Genomic DNA, 19,012 nt, shown 5'->3' on the forward strand with positions numbered 1-19,012 from the left:
AAGGACAGGTCTAATGTTTATAGAGTGCATGCTGTTTGAATTGTAGGTTGTCACATGGAATTAAATCCAAAATGTAACCCAAAATATTTTAGCCTGCATGATGAGCATAAACTATATTTTAAAAGTCAAAATATGTCATTTGGGATTGATTATGGACAGGAAAAGTCCCTCTCAATGAGATGAACCCGCACTGTGGGCTGAGTGTTGTTTTCATTCCCGTCTTCTTTCAGATCTACCCCTTTTGTAAAGCTCCAAAGTCACTTGTTTGACTGGTCAATTGCTATGTTTTCCCCCCTCACAACCACACAAAGTCAAATTGATGTTTTCTCAGCTCTGTCTTATGCTAGTGCTTGAAGGAATTATTCAAAGTCTCCTTTTATCAAATAACAACTTGAAATAGGCTAATGCAGAAATAGACTCAGAGAGAAATTCCAACAACTTCTATTTTTCTTAAAAAAGAGAAGATCATTTTTTTTTTTACTCTTTTCTTTCTAAAACAAATAAAAGAAGCGTTTTCATATACAGTAGCTATTGAGATATCCAACGTGTGTTTTTATGTCAAGATGTTAGGAGTTGGGTTTCACATTGAGAGTTGCCCTCAGGACAGCCAAACGTAGCAATCTGCTCCGGAAACACCTGCAGAGAGCAACACATGTTGGTCTGCACACATGAACTGTTCAGAATAAGGAGGACCGTGACCTTGTTTGGAGCATTTGCAGCTCTGGATGTTGTTGAAACTCCTTTGGAACAGAAAGAGTCACAGAAATGATGGCGGATTCTGCATCAAGCTTTTTCTGTTGCTGTGCAGCAGGCTAAGAAAGTTTACTCCCTCCATGCAGCCTGGATAAATTAGCCCCAGAGCCAGTGTGTGGACAGCAGCTGGAGTGCAGGAGTCAGCTCTGGCAGCGGTGATAATCAACAGGGAGGATGTGGGGAGAGAAAACCCTGAGGGGGGAGGAGGAGGAGGAAGAGGAGGGGGGTGACTCTGATCTTACAGGCCCAATCAGAGCTCAAAGTGGAGTCGAGGCCTCATGCAGTGTAACAGCACACCATTGCACTGCAGCTCTCTACATCCTGGACACAGAGCAGGTCTCCTCCCTTAACGGCTGCTTAACCCTTTCACAGTGTGTAGATGTGTGTGTGTGTGTGTCAGTGGCTCCCTGGGCCCTCATTCGCTCATCACTGCGCTAATCAGCCTCAGAGACAGCAGCTGCAGGGAGCCCCACTCCTAACCTGGGCTGGAGAGGCTGTTGTACTCAGCAAGAGCAGAGCAAATACAGAGCTTAGTGTTCTGGACGGGGACCACAGAGAGCCTGTACATCCAACACCAACAGCTTCATCTTTTGTGTCACATTCAGATACAAAACATGTGCAAACAAACTGCCTCTCTAACAAAAGAGGTGGCACCTCTGTGTTGAAAATCTTAACTGGATTCAGTGTTTTCCACTTATTCTTTCATGATTCTGTTTAAGTAAGAATTCATAATGTAGTCCAGATAAAACACAGGAATAAGGATTGAAAGGTCAATTCCAGTGAAGTCTATATTTCAGGTAAGTAGAGTTGGAGCTAAATAACTTACAATACCAGTAACAAGTTAACATGTATTAATCATTTAGCTCAGAAGGGGAATCTTATAGATTTACTTCAGACAAGCTGATATACTTCAGGTGTCCTCAGATTTTCACAGCAAATTCAGTACTTGGTCAAAGATGGTTTTGCATAAATCGCTGCATCAATGCATCATGGCATGAAGGGGATCAGTCTACAGCTCTGATGTGGTGTTCAGGCAGCTATCACAGTGGCTTTCAGCTCGTCTGCATTTTTGTTCTATTGTCTACAATCTTTTAAAATGATCCTTTAGATTCTCTTTGGGGTTTAGGTGAGACCAGTTTGCCTGCCAGTCAAGTATAATGATAAGATGGCCGTTAAAGCAGGTACTGGGACTTTTAGCAGTGTGTGCAGGAAAATAAAAAGCAGTGTCTCCATAAGGGTGACCTGGAGAAGACTCAAACCACTTTGATACGGTTCAACACATCAGGAACATCTCAGGTAGCTTTAAATTGTGTGCCCCTTGTTCCACTAGACATTATTCATATTTTATTTCGGAGATCATTGAGCAACCAAGCAGAAGCCCAGTTGTTTTCTTCTAAATATGAACTTCTGAGACTTTCATTTGACTCGGTTTAATAGAGTAGACAGGTTGCAATCCATGTCCTGGACATATCTGCATCTTGTAGCTCTTTTGGTTCTGATTTCAGCTTTATTTTACAACTTGTCGATTTAACTCCACTTTTTAGTGCCTGACAATACATAAGGGGCCGAAATGTGCTCAAAGACACAGCACTGTAAAAAAAAAAAAAGGAAATGCAAGGCTGACAGAACTGAAAAGGTTAAGGAAACACACATCAGCAATTTTTTACGAGGTTTAGTACTTTAACTTAATAATTTAAGTTTTTCTTTTAAGTTTGACAAACTTGGCATTCTATTGAAATACAGATTTTTTTACCCGAACTTAGGTAAGTAGTGGTGAAAAGGTAATGAATAAACTACAAATATACTTTTTACATAAGAATCGATGTGACTCAGTAGGATTATTTTCTTCTATATTTATATCTAAGCCTTTTATATTTCAGGGGGAGTAATAGTCAAAGTTTTGACCCATCTAACCTTCATGGTTGCTCCAAGAAGCAAGCGCTCAGCTTGCCGAACACTAAGCCACCCCATGGCAGTTCAAAATATCTAATTACTGGTAACTTAAACATCAACCTCAAACTTAAATTAAAATAAAATGAAAGGCCTTATTTTGATTTAATGGATCATATGATGTTATCTTAATTGCTAGCATCTCTTTGGGAGCAATTTCTATTGTTTAAATTGAACATTAAAGAACATTGAGCCTCTAACTCAAAAGCTCAGCTGAACTTTCACCTTTTTGCATCAACTAACAAAAAACTTAATAAAGTTAAAGATATTGCTGCCTTGAAATGACTTAAATTATTGTCCCTTTAGTCAACACTTAGTTTTTTGGGTTTACACAATGAAAAATTGTTCTTCAAGCTCAAGAAAATGAAGCTGTTCTTTACTTTGAGGATAAGGAAATATAAATAAAGAAAATATATTTTTCTGCAGAAAAGACTACACTTAAAGTTAAAGCTATATATTAAGGAATACTAAGCCTTGTACTGCTTATATGGTGCCAAGTTGATAAAATTATTTGCATCCAGATATCAACATATTCTATGACATTTGGCTTCAGACGTGTTCAGGTTGCTGTACAGATGTTCAATACACATTTATTTTGAAGTTACCCAAACCTCCCTCGGCTACATGTTCTGCTAAGTCTGTGTGAGCAGATCCTCTTTCTTGGAGCATCCTCATATCCTCACATTGGCACTGTGAAGGTGACCCGGCATTACCAACTCTTTAACAAGCCGTACCTCACAACCCTTTCTAAGCTGCTGTTATCTCTGTTTCTTGACCGTATTTCTGTACCACACTCTTCCTTCCAAATAACTTTCCGCCCTTAGACACAGCACTGTCAACAGTTACAGTAGCTTCTTTAAAAGTAAGCTTTTGTTGCTTTCCTTTCCTGCAGTGTGTCAGTGACATGGACAACTGTTAAGAAAAACACTCAGAGGAATAGTCGGATTTAATATACTAACTTGAAACATTGAATTTCGTTGGGTTTTGTGTCAACTCTAAGCCAAAATCATTCAAAATGAACTGAAGGGAACTATATTACAAAAATATTATACAAATCTAAAATATAAGATATTCTAAAAACTATATAATCATAAATTCATAATTTACACAAATAAACTGTTTCTTATTTACTTAGTAACCACATAGATTAGTAACCACATCTGATCTTATCACAGACGTGATAAAAATCAATATTAAAATGTAAGATTAAAAACACAAAAAAAGAGTCAAAAGTTTTAAATCTTTAACGTAAACTGTACTGAATGCACTGAATAAAAAAAAAATAACAAAAACAACACATTTATTAGAAATATGCATCAATCCCACAGAATATTATAACATTTTCCCATGTTTGCATAGAAATGGTGGTCAGGGTTGCATTAATAAGCACTTTCATCCATCTTTGCCAAAAATGCACTGATTCTCTGCAATGAAACAGCACCATGATGTATACACAGAAGAGTTCAGTAGTTAGAGGATGTAGATAAGCTTTTTTTTTTCCTGCATCAGAAAAGAGGAGCTCATACACGTGGAAGACAGAAAGTTTCCACCTGTTGCTGCAAAAACAGCTTAACTGAGCTGCGTCTTCCACAGAAAAAGGTTTGGGATTGTAACTTTGCCATTTTACCAGGAGCTAAAAAGGTTTCGTCATCATACACTGGAAAAAGGATCTTAAAATAAGTAATACATTTCTTAAATTAAGTGTATTTATCCTTAATTTGAGTAAGTAAATGAGATGGTTTGTCAATGGAATTTGTATTTTTACTCTTAAAAAAAGATAATTAGATAACATGAACTTGAAATAAGACAATGCAATTGTGAATTCTTATTTTAAATGTCAATTTTCTTGTTCTATTGGCAAAACGTCTCTTTTTACCTCGTCAATCCAAGAACAAATTCACTTATTTTAAGAAAAAATGACTTATCTAGATTTCGATTTTCTCTAGTGTATAAGAAAACAAGCAGAAAGTGCAACATCTTTATCACAAAATGAGCAGAGACCCACTTCAACTACTTTATACCTAAAGAAAACACATCACAACATATTGTCAGCATCTGATTTAGACAAATCTCCAAGATGATGTAGTTCCTTTACTTCTAAATGCCAGCATTCTGCTGGATGTCCGTCCAGATTCTGAGCCATTGGATGCAATTAAAAACCTGGAGACGACTCAGTTTGGTAATTGAAACTGAGTCCTCACCTTTGTCAAATAATAGTAAATAACATTTTGTGATGACACCGATGAAGCTGGAACATGTTGGTTTACTCAATGCATATTGGTCATTTTAATGTAAACTTTGAGTATTTCAAACCCTGCTGAGGAGAGCTACTAATGATGTTCCTTCCTGCTCAGCCTGAGTGGGAGAGGAATAAATCAGGGTGAGTTTAAATAAAACCCTGATGAATGTTAAAGGGAAATAATGTCCACTGTTATTCCCTGTCCGTCTCTGCAGTGCTGGCTGCTGTGGCTTATCCCCAATAAGTCAGGCTGCACGCGTCTAGAGCGGTTTATCAGCATTGGCCTTGCGCTCTGCGGTGATGGAGGGCATGGAGGAACGTCCGGACAGGTGGGGTCAGAGCTGGGTCCTGATTGCACAGCTGCTGTTCCTGCTTCAAGTCTCAATAGGAAAGCAGCATATTCCAGCTTCCTGACCTTTAAATCCATTCATCCACTAGAAAAGAAAAAAAAAAAAGACATAGCTGCCTCATTTAATTCCGTGCACACAAGTCTAATATCAAGTGTCTGATTTAACTATGATTCATTTCGTGACACTGTTTAAACAACCGCAAATAAACACAATGATGAACATTTATACAGAACAAGAAGTCCGAGAAGAGATCCATGTGATACTGGTGGAGCCAGCAGAATCTCTGAAGCCCTTCTTGACATGACATGTAGCAACGATTTTATGTTGTCTGTCAAATATACAGGAAGAAAAAAAAATCAATGCAACTTGACAGCGTTACATAAAGAGCCTTTGTGTCTTGATATTTCTTTTCTGCTGGCGTACTTTTGTCTGGGGTGCAGCGAGTCGCTCTGCATGCCCGGGGGGGAGAAGTTCTGCAGAGAACAATGTGGGAATCAAACAGCATGTGTTATCTTTTCTGTGTAGAGCTGCATCTTCACAGATCATTTCATACAGCAACACCATCCATCACAGCACACAGGATGCAGAGTGTATCTTTAGCAAGAAACCCAGAATGTGGATGCAAAACAGCTTCAAAATACAGGATTAATGAAGAGAGGAGAGTTAAGATAATATCAATTTAACAAGATATTATTTTTGGCTTCTATTATTAACCTGATGTGTATTTTTTTAAATCTGACTTTCTGTTCTATATTTGTTCTACTTACAAAATTGATATGTGCCTTTGAAGAGGCAGTTATTCTAAGTTAATAGGACGATTTATAAAGCTAATCAAATATTTAACGCACTCCCTCAGCATCCCACACTAAGTGCATCCATCTGCACATAATTACCTGGAGTTCACATTCACAATTCCATAGGAAATTCAGGGGAAAGTGAAAATACAAGCACATATATGGCAAGGGCAGAACCAACCAAGGAAATAAACAAAGTAGGATGCTGCTTCAGGTCTGCATGACCACCCCAGACAGAAAGATACTAGTAAACTATTAAAGAAAGGAAGTTGGAAGCAATGCTGCTTGTCCAGGTGCAGGAAGACAGCCTGAGATGGTACATCTGCATGGGCAAGGGGACCTTCAGGCTTCAACCTGCAAAGTCTCAGGCTAGGCTGAACGCTGAGGCCTCCCACTCTACCTCTCACCCTGAAGAGGATCAGTGGTGGCTTAGAGCTGCTGGGGTAGGGAGGGGAACAAGTGGGGCTTTTGAGGAGCCCTCTGCCAGTCAGACGGAGAGCTCCAGGCCTCCAGCCCTTGGGGGTTAACCTCTCAGACTGCCAAGCAAAATACTGCAAGAGGCTCGCAATTACAGAGACAGTCAAAGGCCACACGCAATTTCCAGAGCTATTTACACAGTTAGAATCCCCCTCCTCCTTCCAAACCTGCCAAGAATAGGCAGAATTAAGATGGCAGGGAGAGTGAGGGTACTCCTTAAATACATTTTGGCCACTTATGGCTTCAGTCCATTCACAAAGCAGCTGAAGGCTGCATGTTTGAAGTGTACCAGCTATGCAGCATGTATAAAACAAGAAACGTCTATAAATGCATCATCATTTATGGAGTGCATGAACTAAAAGGCACCTGTTCACCAACAGCATAGGGGAAAATATAGTTTAGCTGCTCATTTTCTTATTGGCAGTTGGGATTATGACCCATCTAGCAATTTCTACAGAAATTATCATCATGAATTTTGACTTTTAGTTCTATTTTACTGTATATTTGGGACAGTCCACACACCTTGAGTTTATTTGGTAATTTTATATTTTTTGTGGTAATTCCCCAGTTTTAGCTAATTTGAATTTGTTAATGTAGGTTTTGGCCCTTGGGTTGCTTGAGATAAACCTCTTTCTGAGTTTGGTCTTTTTCTTTCTTGTTTGTCATGTTAAAACCACAAAAATTTGTGTACTTTTCAGTATTTTATGTAATATACCAACATCAAGTAGTCCATAGTAAGGAAATGTCAAAAAAATAGATGGTTTTCAAAATTCTTTATAGATAAAAATCTGGGAAGTGTGGCGCATAACTTTACCCACCCTGGCTAATATTTCGTAGAACTAGCTTTTGCAACAGCTACAATTGCACGTCTTTTGGTAGTTCTAGACTTTGAAAAGGCTGTTCTTTCACATACTTTGGCCCAAATCTGAAGATGAACCTCTGCCTTAGATTAGAAGCATCACCACAGAACAATGCCGTCACCACCATGTTTAACACTGTTGTGTCTAGAGTGACATGCACTATTAGACAGTGCTTTCAGTGTAAGCTAAGGAGGTGAATTTGAATCCCAGATGACCAAAACTTCTTCTTCCACATGTTTATTGTGCCTGGTTTGTAATTAAATGTAAACAGATCCCGTCATTAACTCCTTTTGCGATTTCTATTTTCTTGCCACATTTCAACAGTAGGCCAGATGTTTTTAGGGCTAATAGTCTCTAAGGTGAGACGTGGAGCCCCTCTTGGTCCTTAACAATATAGGTTGTGCTGTCTTTAAAAGAAATGAAAAACCATTTGTTATTTTCTTTAAAATTATGCTCTTCTTCCAGTCAATCAAATTGCATTCATAAAACCTCAAAATGTCGTATAGCAGCATGCAAAATGTACCTTCTGTTAAACTTTCATTAAAATCTAAAGAAAATTGCTTTAATTCTGCAAAATGCGAAATAGTTAAAGTGGTGTGGATATTCTTCTAAGGTGTAGTTTGTGATCATTTTATGACTTTACTGCAGCGCTATGTTTTATTGCAGTCATGCAGATTTCCTTTTTTTTAGCCTTCGTCTTTTTTTTATGTCTCTTATGCATTTCCTGCTAAGCTGCTTTGTGTGGTCGGTGAAGCACTTTCTAAAATGTCCGTTTCCTAACTTCTAACATCTTGGGAGATGAAGAATAATCATATCTGAGGTTTTTGTAATTAAGCTTTTTCTTTTGAAGTCTACAGAAATCAGTCATGTTATCAGGCTTCCAGATTAAACAGAGGCAGAATACGCTCTTTTGTCACTTGCCAGAACATAAAAGAAAAAACAACTCAGGATCAGATGCTCCAAATACCTCACAGAAGTACAAACCAAACCATAAAAAAGGATAAATTTGATGGTTCAAGAATCTCTAATTGCCTGCATTACTACAGCACCATCTTGCTCTGCGTTCGACACTCTGCCAACTATATCCCTTCATCTGCCAAGCGTTGTGAGATTATGCAGAGAGTTGGTGCAAAACCCTCCGCCAGCTCCCCCTCCCAGGGGATCCAGGCAGCCTCCCACAGCTGTTCTCCAGGTCTAGAGCCTGTCCAGAGCTTGGCAGTTCCTTTTACTTTAGAGACGGCCTGCCTTAGGGGGTAGGTGTGTGTGGGTCGGGGGGGCTCTGATAATGACAACATCTAACATACAGGCCCCGGGTCAGGTGAAAAACCGTGACCCCTTTACCAGAAACCTGGACAGGAGCCAAGACACAGAGCCATGATGCAGCCTGGGAGAGAAGGGCGAGGAGATCCACAGGGTGGGTGGCGGCACCTTTTAAGGTCTCCTTTCACTTCCTGCTTAATGCACTACCACCAGTCTGGAAGCCCATCAAGGGAGGGTTGGAGAATAGTTTGGGGCAGCAGAATGATAAATTATAAATGCAACAACTAAAGCATATACCTGGCAGTTTGAAAAAAGTGAAAACTAACAATAAGGTGGAAGTGTTTTGCTGCAGTGAACCAAAAACAAATAAAAACTATAAAAATTATATAGCTGCTTTTAGCTTGAATTGTTACTAGCCTATAGCATTATTCTCTATAAAGGAACCACAAAGTGAAACTTCTATATATCGTAGCAGTTTATGTACATGTGTTCCAACAGCTCCAACCCATTTGTGTCTAACAGGTCAGCCAGCGGTGCATTCACGGTTTCTCACACGCTCCATCCGTTTGGGGAATACTTGGCCCTAATTATCGCCGAGCATCTGGCAAATGTCAGCGCGCCTCTGTGTGCAGATTTTCTTATTTACTCAGTAAGCCTGGTTTTCAGCTGGAACAAACACAGCAGAGAGCTTTGCAGTGTTTCACACAGGCGTCCTGGGAGAGTGACATACAGTATGTGTAGTGTTACAGCAGCCGTGTCATTATCCAGCCACTCTCTGGAGTTTACTGAGCATTCCTGGTGCCACTGGAGGGTCCTTCACACCCACACAAACATGTCCATTACTCTGTTAGTGAAGTAAAATACTCCTGGTGTGGTTTAGTAGAAGTTTCACACACAGGATTTTGTGAATGATTTCGGTTTTGCTTAAACTGGAATTGAGGACAAGATCACTACTTTGAATGTCTGTGTTGATGTTAAAGCAGGCAAGGGAGGACCCCAGCTGGTGTAAATGTCTTCAGAAGGTGTGCAAGGATATCTAACTTTCATTTACAAGAAAAAAAAATCTATATCCATTGAAACATCTTCAATTTTGAAGGGTTTTCCTCTTTATTACTGTTTATGTTTAAATGATGACAGCATTTTTTAATTCACCTGTAATCAGAGCATTTCTAAAATATGGTGTTGCTTTCAATTAAAAGCATGTCTTGTACCATAAAACACAGATCCTCAGTAAATATTCAAACTCCTTGAACCTTCTAATAGTTTATGTCCTAAGAAATACAAAGTTCATTGCATTTTTAAAGAAGCAGACCAACACAAAGCGGTGCACAGTTGTCAAGTCACTCAGAAAAACTGTAATGCATGATGCAATCGATTCCCTGCAGATGCAAAGTGTGTTTCGCTGTGGTAACAATGTTTTGTTAAGACATAAAATCTATGTTATAGAATACATGCATCATCAGGAAAAAAGAACACATAACACAAAAGAACAAAGTTTTGAAAAGGTTTAAAGCACAGTTGGTTATAAGTTTTATTTAATAGATGTTGGAAAAAAAGCAATGTTTCTTCTGTAAACCTACTGAGACATGGATGTCCATCTGAACTAAAGGTTAGTTTAAGAGGTCCATGGTACCTCCACAAATCAGGCCTTTATGAAACAATAGAGGAATGAAAATCAAAAATCCATAAGAATCTCTAAGCCAGGTAGGGAAACAGCAATCAAGTCGGAGGTGATCTGCTCAGATGTGACCACAACTGATCTTTCTGGCCTTTGTGGCAAAGAGAAACTTTGTTTGTTAGAAAACTAATATTGCATTTCACCCTTAATTTAGCAACCACTAAAATCAAACACAATGATGACAGCATCAGGCTGAGGGAATGTTTCTCTTTAGCAAGCAAAGGATAAATGCAGCACAGTCCCTGAAAAATACTTTTTACAGGCTGAAAAAATGTTGAAATCAAATAATCCAATCAAACTTTATTCATAAAGCGCTTTTCATGCCATGGGCAACACAAAGTGCTTACATGGTAATACAAACAAATGAATGTCTAGATAAAAAACAAGCCTTCACAATTAGGTACGAGCACAGCACACACATATGCACACACATATGCACACACATATGCATGTGTGTGCATATGTGTGTGACATGACATCTGACCCCTAATTGCTGTCTCTTAACTAAAGTCCTAAAAATGAATAACCATCTGGCTTGAGGCTGCTGGGAGGAAGCAATATGTTGAGGTTCCTTTCATATCAATAGCCCACCCATAAATAAAATACAATGGAATGAAATTAAAATAAGTAAAATAAGATAAAATAGAATTCAATCAAAAAGCTGGGATAAAAAAGGTAGATTGTGAGGCTCTTTTTAAAAACATCAACAGTGAGAGTCTCTCTGGACCATAGCGATGGAAGAAGGCCTCGCCGGGAATTTTGGCTCTCAATTTAGGAACAATTAAAAGGCCGGTACCAGAGGACCTCAAGGTCCACGAGGGTTCAAAATTTAAAGGTAACTCAGATAAATAAGAAGGCCCCATAACAATAAGACATTTAGAAACCACAAAAAAAAAAAGCCTCAAACACTCAGGGGCCAATGCAGCTATTTTAAAACTGAAGTAATGTTGCTCTTCCCTCTGGTACTAATCAGAACTTTGTTTTTGTTTTTTTTCAGGTGGTGTACTTTCCAGCTGGACAACAACCCTAGATATTCAACCTGAGCCGCAGCAAAATGGATGAGATCAAAGTAAATTTATTAGCTTGAAGATTCTAGTCAAAGTCCTGACCTTAACCAATTAGTTTTCTTATATAAAGTTTTCTTCATTCAGTGACTGAATTCGAGTTATTTTGAGAAATGTGCAAAAGAAAACCCATGTTTGTAGATTTTCCATCCTAATCCCACTAAACTTCATATCTACAGAGACATGCAAAGATATTTTGGGTTTTATATATAAACCTAAACCATATGTTATGTTTAAGCCTCTGCAGAATGATACACTGCTTTTTGTTGGTCTGTTGTATAAAATTGAAATAGATGCATTAGGATTATGGTTTAGGTTTGAGGGAAACAACTAATATTACATTTAATATCTTTAAATCCCTAATTCTGTGCTTTCTCCTGGTTTAGGTGTTCCTGTGAAAAAACACCCAGCTGATAAAAGCTGGTAATTGTGCTCACACTGTGCAGAACAAGACAGGCAGAGCTCAGTCAGGTGGGCTCGATCTCAGCCAGATCTCCAAGCTGACATGATTACTCAGAGGCTTCCTGTCTCCTGGACCCTGATACCATCTCAGTCTGACTTCTCCCTCCCTCTCCGCTCGGTCCCAACCTTTAGATAACAACAATTACAGCCTAATGGGACAGTCTGAATTAGAAAACTTCATCCAGCAAAGCAACATGTCTATCCAGCTCCAGCAGCATGGCTCATTTAAGAGATTAATACCCGACGAGGCCCCTCAGCACAAGAAACCTCACATTTTGGCCCGTTCAAGGAGGCCATTCATGTGCAGATCACAACATGAAGCCCACTGTTAATGCTCGTTTTCTACAGATACAATTAAATCCTCCACGCTGGGCATAACACTGACACATGAATGTTTCCTCCACCTCGTAATTACTCACAAGTAATTTTTAGTTAAACACACTGAAAATTAGTCCTCAGTGGATTTTTAACCAACTTCCTGGTGGATGTTGTTAATGTCATATTTCAGGCTGCTCACGGAGTAAATGAAAACCAAATGCCACAGCAGGTTCCAGTCAGAGTGATTATATGAAGCACGATGACTTGAAAAGCTCGGGGTCGTTTGCATTTGTTCAAGTCAATTAAAAAAACACAACAGAAGGAGAGGAGTACAAAAAAACAGTTTAGGAAATTAGGCCTTTTCAATAAGCTTCCTCGTATTTAACGAGCTGTAAGGAAGTAAAAGATTGTTCTGCAGGCATGCATCACTTGTGGCAGAAATAACAAGTCTGCTCGTGCTCGCTGTCAATCATACTAACAAAATGCAGCGCATTATGAGTAAAAACTGATCTATTTTCATGTCATCTGAATAGTAATCCACCCAAACACACAATTGATTTGAAAGGGTGACCTCAGTTGGGCAACGGAAACCACACAGAAATCAATCACAGCAAACATCCTGTTCAGATACAAAAATAGCCAAAGGTTTATTTATACTTTGCTTTCAAAGATCCAATTTTCCCTCTGTTTCTTTAAATTGGTTTTAATCAGCTGAATATCTAAAAGTCTTTCATTTGACTTCTACTGCTTTTTCAGGCGAGTTAGTGGTGTAATTACTCACTTTCTATGAAGTATGGAGAAATATTACAGATGTGCCCAAAAGGGGTTTTAAATATTTTCAAAATTTAGGTCTATATTATATCTATATTTATTTATTTTTTGGTCTAATGAAATAAAAGAGTTTTATTAAAGACTTTCTTCACACACTCATCTGAACCTCTCTGCTCCACATCCTCCCCTTTGCCGCCTGCCTGCAAAAATCCTCCTAAAAGGAACAAAGTGCAAAAAGTTCTCAGTAGAACTTCTAACTTTGTGCCACAATAATGCAATTATTCCAACCAGATGTCATCACTGGTCTCCTCTCAACAACGTCATGTCCGTCCCATTTATTGCATCCAATAAATTTGGTCAAGCAAACATTGTTCAGCTGCTTTAAACACAGTATATATATCCTACCCCCTTTTTTTTGAAAAATGAATCGCTTGGTATGAAGTAGCTGTTCATACTTCCGTCTGATATTAGAGCATCCTTCTCTCCGTCCTTGCAACTCAATGATATAACCTTTATAATAAGGCAGCTTTAAAAATAAAGCAGTCAAACCATATATAGATTTGTTTGATATCATTACCTGAGTGAACGCTACATCTGATCAGACTCATCAGATCCATCACAGCAACACTGTAGAGTGATATATCAAAGTAAAAGCATTTAACCTCTACTGTATTACTCACAGGTTCTATAGTTTATCTGTTTTATGATTTACCATCTAGTTTTGAAAATGATTACTGTCTGAACAGTTTAATAACCACCAATCTCCTGCTGTTGGGTAATAGGCGGCTAAATGCCTGAGGAGACAGAGTCAGTCTATCCCAGAACAACACAGATAAACAACAGTGGAGACTTAATCCTACAGGTAATTTGCACCTATTAAACTACACAGGAACACCCAGAAAGAACCCACACAGGGAGAACACACAAACTCCATGCAAGAAATTTAAACATTGCTCACACCTGCTCCTCTTTGCAGCCCAGATAACAACACCTTCTGTTTTTGCTACATGTCCCAAAACCCCTGCAAGATGGTGCTTCGTTTGTTGACTTAACCTTTTAACCTGAGTAATCCTTACAGGTCATTGTATATATAATATAACCTTTTTATATATTTTTTCATATTCTTTCATGCTACAAAAACACAAACTTCAGAGTTAACTTAAGTTGTTTGGTGTAATGGAACAAAAAAAGTATCTTATTTCTACAGACTAAAGAGTATCCCAATTCATTTTCTAAACATGGGAAGTACAGCCAGACTGCACAGAAAGCCTCTGTGACCGTAAATGTTCCAGTCTTGCTGTATCTCCAAAATATCAATATCCTTTGAATCTACGGTGTCAAGTACTTTGCTTCATCTACATTTTTTTCTTTAAAGATTAGCCTGCATTTAGCTCCATCTATGTTTCATTAACACAAAATAGGCCAAAAAGGGATTTTATTATCTGACTAGTTTCTTCTTTAACATGTTTGCACCATTTCTATATGATGTTAAAGAATGGAGAAACAACTTGTAATGGTTCAACACAAGCTGTAAATGTGTGATATTTAGTGCAGACTAATATTAATCCTATAAACAGATGTCTGCTGCTCCTCCAGAGCTCCCTGATTAATGCTCACTCCACCTATCCAGTCAGTTTAGGTGGACGTATGATATAGTGCTACAGCGAATTTCCCCACAAATATTTTACTGACTTCTATATTGTCTTTATTGGTATTCTTGATGCTGGTTGTTGTTTAATTTTCTCAATAAAAAAAACAAAACAAAAACAAAGAGCAAAACTCTTGATTTATAGCAAGATTTAACTAAAACTCTTGATTTATAGCGAGATTTGACTAAATTCATAGGCTGACTTTGTTTAATAATAAGGGGACTTCCAACAGCAGACCGTTGCACTAGTGATATTTAGGGGAATCATTATATTTAGAATCAGAATCAGAAATACTTTAATAATCCCAGAGGGAAATTACTTTTGTTACACGGTCCAGTTACAGTTTATATATATATATATATATATATATATATATATATATATATATATATATATATATATATATATATATATATATATATATATATATATATATATATATATATAATCAGGTATTTGTTTTTTGGCAAATATTGAACCTTATTTCTGATATTATTATTGGATTTGGATCCCTATAAATGAGAAGGTATACAGAATTGAGGGATGATTCAAACCATCTCTTAGTTTCTGCTCGCTATGTACGAATGCATACATCAATCAACAACAGCTTCTTCCTTGCATCCCTGCCCCAACACATGTACTATACACATGTACCCAGTCAGGATGTCATCCAGCTCTGCAGAGGTCTGGTAACAAGATAATCATGTGATACAGATTTTTAAGAAGGGATGCATCTAAAAGTTGCATGAAAGTGGCTCTTGTGGGGTTGACTGCTTTTTCAGAGGAGTAAAGATTTTTGCAGACCTGATTATCTGAAACAGATGCAGTTTAAATCTGCGCAGTTTCATTAGTCATGTCATGTTTGTTGTGAGAAGGACCGTCCAACAAGACTCTAGGGGCTCCTGCCTTCCAACTATCAGCAGCGGCACTTTCACTGCATCCCTCACAGGAGCAAATTACCATATCAGCATCAGGATCTGAAAGCAGCCTTAAGAAACCACAATCTGTGCTTTCTGACACACAATTAAAAGATGTCAAACCTGGTTTTTCTTACACTGTTTTGGTCTCGACTGTCAGCGCATCAAACATTATCTTAAAGAGGACTCATTTAGTGAAGAAAAGGAACCTTCCAGGTTCACCAACTGTGATGGGCAGGTTCAGTAGCCCGGGGGTATCTGGGGAGGACAAAAGAAATGGATACACTGTTATGGTGGGAGGAGGTGGTGGTGGTTGGGGGGGGACTCTCTCCTGGGAACCCGGAGGCTTGGACGAAGGAACTCCTCCAAACAGGTATCATGTTCAGCAGGTCCTTCAGTGCAGCCGGGCTCTGGTCCAAACCTGCTTCACTGTCTCCCTCAGTGCAGAGATGAGGAGGCGCCACTAAGTAACAGAAGCATAAATGCCAACAGGCGAAACCAAATCTTCAAGTCGGGCTCAATACTGCTGTTGTCGTTACAGAGGAAGACATAGCATCAGGCCTCTCCGCCTGCTTCATTCCTAATGCAGGTAATCATTAGAATAATCAAACTTCCACAATCTGGAAAACCCATCACTGATGTGATTTCATGAGCTTTTATTTTGACATACGAAATGTAAAACATGGAAAAAGGGAAACAGAGGATGTTTCTGTCGTAAATCCACCCCCACCTTTACCCTGACTCACTCTGTTACGTTGGATATCAACTCCTGAATCATAGCTGCTGATGACAATTTCTTCCTTTATTCTTCCTCATTTGAGTTTGATCATAATTTTCTGGCTTATGATAGAGAACTACCAGCATGCTCTAAATAGAAGTCAGATCTGGGTAATGCATTTCAGGCTCCTTGGTTATAGCTCTTTGTATAAAACGCTTTATCATGCTGGAGAATACACAAATTATTAAACTCTGCGTGGATGGTTGGAAGACGTTCCAACTGGAGGAAACTTTTTTTGCCTCAGAATTCCCCCTTTAATCTTTGATCATCCAATTATCAATGTTCATTCATTTTATCGGGATTTTTAATGTAGTGCACTATCTTTCAGGTTTAATTTTATAAGTAAAGATCTTTAAAGTGTAGGATGCATTATTTGTGAAACGGAAAGTCTGAATTTTTGAGCCGCATAATGAAAACAGCTGGTTTAAAACCCTATAAGCAAAGATAAGCTGTGAGGTAATACTTGTCGCACTACTACATTAAGTGCCATGCATTCAAGTTCTGCATTTTGAAAATATATTTAGCGAGCTGCACACTCTGCTTCAATGCAACCCTGAGGAATATTCTTAGTGTTTGAGATGTTTCAGCTTCAGATGTGTTGAGGACAAAGGTGAGATTCCAAGGAAAATAAAATCTAGAAAAAATGAGTCATAAGTCATTATCGCTTTTGTCAGCAAAGGTTTTGGAAATAGTATCAATATATCTTTCTGGTACTGTGCAGGCTCGTCATAGTCAAAGTTTTTGCCATAGATAATTCTTATCAGATTTAAAGCTGGACTTTAACTAGGCCCTTTTATGTTTCAGTCTGTGGTTGGAATGTGACATATTATGGAAAAGCTGTTTCCTCCATGCAAACCACCTCCACATAAGCTGACTGCCTTTCTACCACATATGTGCAGATCAGGGTTGTTGATTTAAATCTTTTTCATATTCATATGTTGGACTCCAGCGGAAATAATAAATCAAAACGTATGCATCCATTAAACAATAATCCCACCTTCCATTAGCAGGTCGGAGTGCTAGGCTCGTACAGTGCGATGCAAAATGTTCACTCTGCAGAAAAAGCAGAACTAAAGTGAGATGAGGCCCCTCATGGCCATGAGTGTTTTCAATCAGTTTGAATTAGAGATGTGAAGGGTTCCAAGGTTTGGTCTTGTTTCAAGTGGAGAGGGGGAGAAAAATTGAAAATTGACCCACGGCCTTCATTTAGTGACAATGCGCTAAAGTGATATAAAGTATGATGGGTATTCATCGTAGTGATCTGCACAAGCAGGGGCAACACAGCAGCACAAAGGGTTTCCAATTGAAAACTATAATGCTCATTAGTCTCAACACTTAACACCAGTACCAATCAGAAGTTACATTAGCTGTGAGAGGGTCTCCAGGACAAATTATACCATGAAAATAAAATCCCAGAACACACTGGGAAGTGAATTAATCAGCCTGTTGTGTTCTACAAGGCTTTTCTCCACGTCACATTATACAGGGATTTGTCCGTATATTACACACTTTGTTTTTAGTCTGGCATCATCTACTTTGACGGTTCAGTTTTGCAGCCTTGGCAGGATGGAGATTTCCGTATTTTCACATAATTATTTGTCCCCAAAGAGCATGACGACTGGGGATGAGGGGAAACCCACAGATCCAGCAGAAATTACATTCAACTATTTTAGCTAAGAGGCTAAAAATACTTGTGAAAGGAAAAGAATCAACTGAACAGTTTTTCTGCCGGTTGAGAAATGGAAAAGCATAGGTTCAACAGATTGCAAAAACCTATATTAAAACAAAAAATAAATAAAATGAATGAATAAAAATGTAACAGTGAAAAGGCATTTTTATGAGCCTGAATACATTATTGTACAGAAGTTTGGAATCACCTTAATGAAGAAAAACTTTCTAACCTTTAGAAATATCAAGTGTCCTAGAATGGCATCCATCTCATTTTTTGCTTTTAGGGTTCGTCTCTATTTGTTTTTCCACTAGATATAAAAATTATTGCTTATTTTTCTTTGCAAACTAATTCCTGCTTAGTCCAAAAGGAATGAAAGGATCCATGAAAATCAATTTTCAAGTGTTGTCAAAGATTATCAGTTGGACTAAGGTCTGAACTTTGACTAGGCCATTCTAACACATGCATGTCTTCTCACGGTTGTTGTCCTGCCTTTGCTACAGCGATCAGATACAAACTGTTTGATATCCTTTGGGGGTATATTTAATGGTACTGAAACGACACTATCACCATGTTTTACCTCAGAGTTTTTAAGATTGTTTAGTTTTTACCTATGTAGTTACGTACTGTAGTCTATGTTCTCCTTGCTTTGAACAAACGTCTACATTGGTAGGTTTTGTGTCATACTTTCTATCTTTAGATAATGAATTGAAATGAATCTGTGAGGCATTAAAAGCTCATTATAGTTTTCTAATCTTATCCTATTGTAGATTTCTTCATTGCTTCACCTGTCGGTTGTGTTCCTTAGTGTTCAAGATGCAGGTAGGTCTCAGAAAACATTCTCCTGATTGACCCAGATCTTAACGGGAGTATGTTGGGCAAAAAAAATATCAGTTTATATTTTTGGAAAGTAATGAATAAAAGGTATCAGCTGTTACTTCGACTTCATAATTCTGAACCATTTATGTTGATCCGTCACATAAAATCCCAATAAATTGGTTCAATAAGTTGAAATTTGTCAAA

Source organism: Cyprinodon tularosa, unplaced genomic scaffold, assembly GCF_016077235.1.
Source record: "Cyprinodon tularosa strain WSP-4 unplaced genomic scaffold, ASM1607723v1 ctg463, whole genome shotgun sequence".
Lineage (NCBI taxonomy): Eukaryota > Metazoa > Chordata > Actinopteri > Cyprinodontiformes > Cyprinodontidae > Cyprinodon > Cyprinodon tularosa.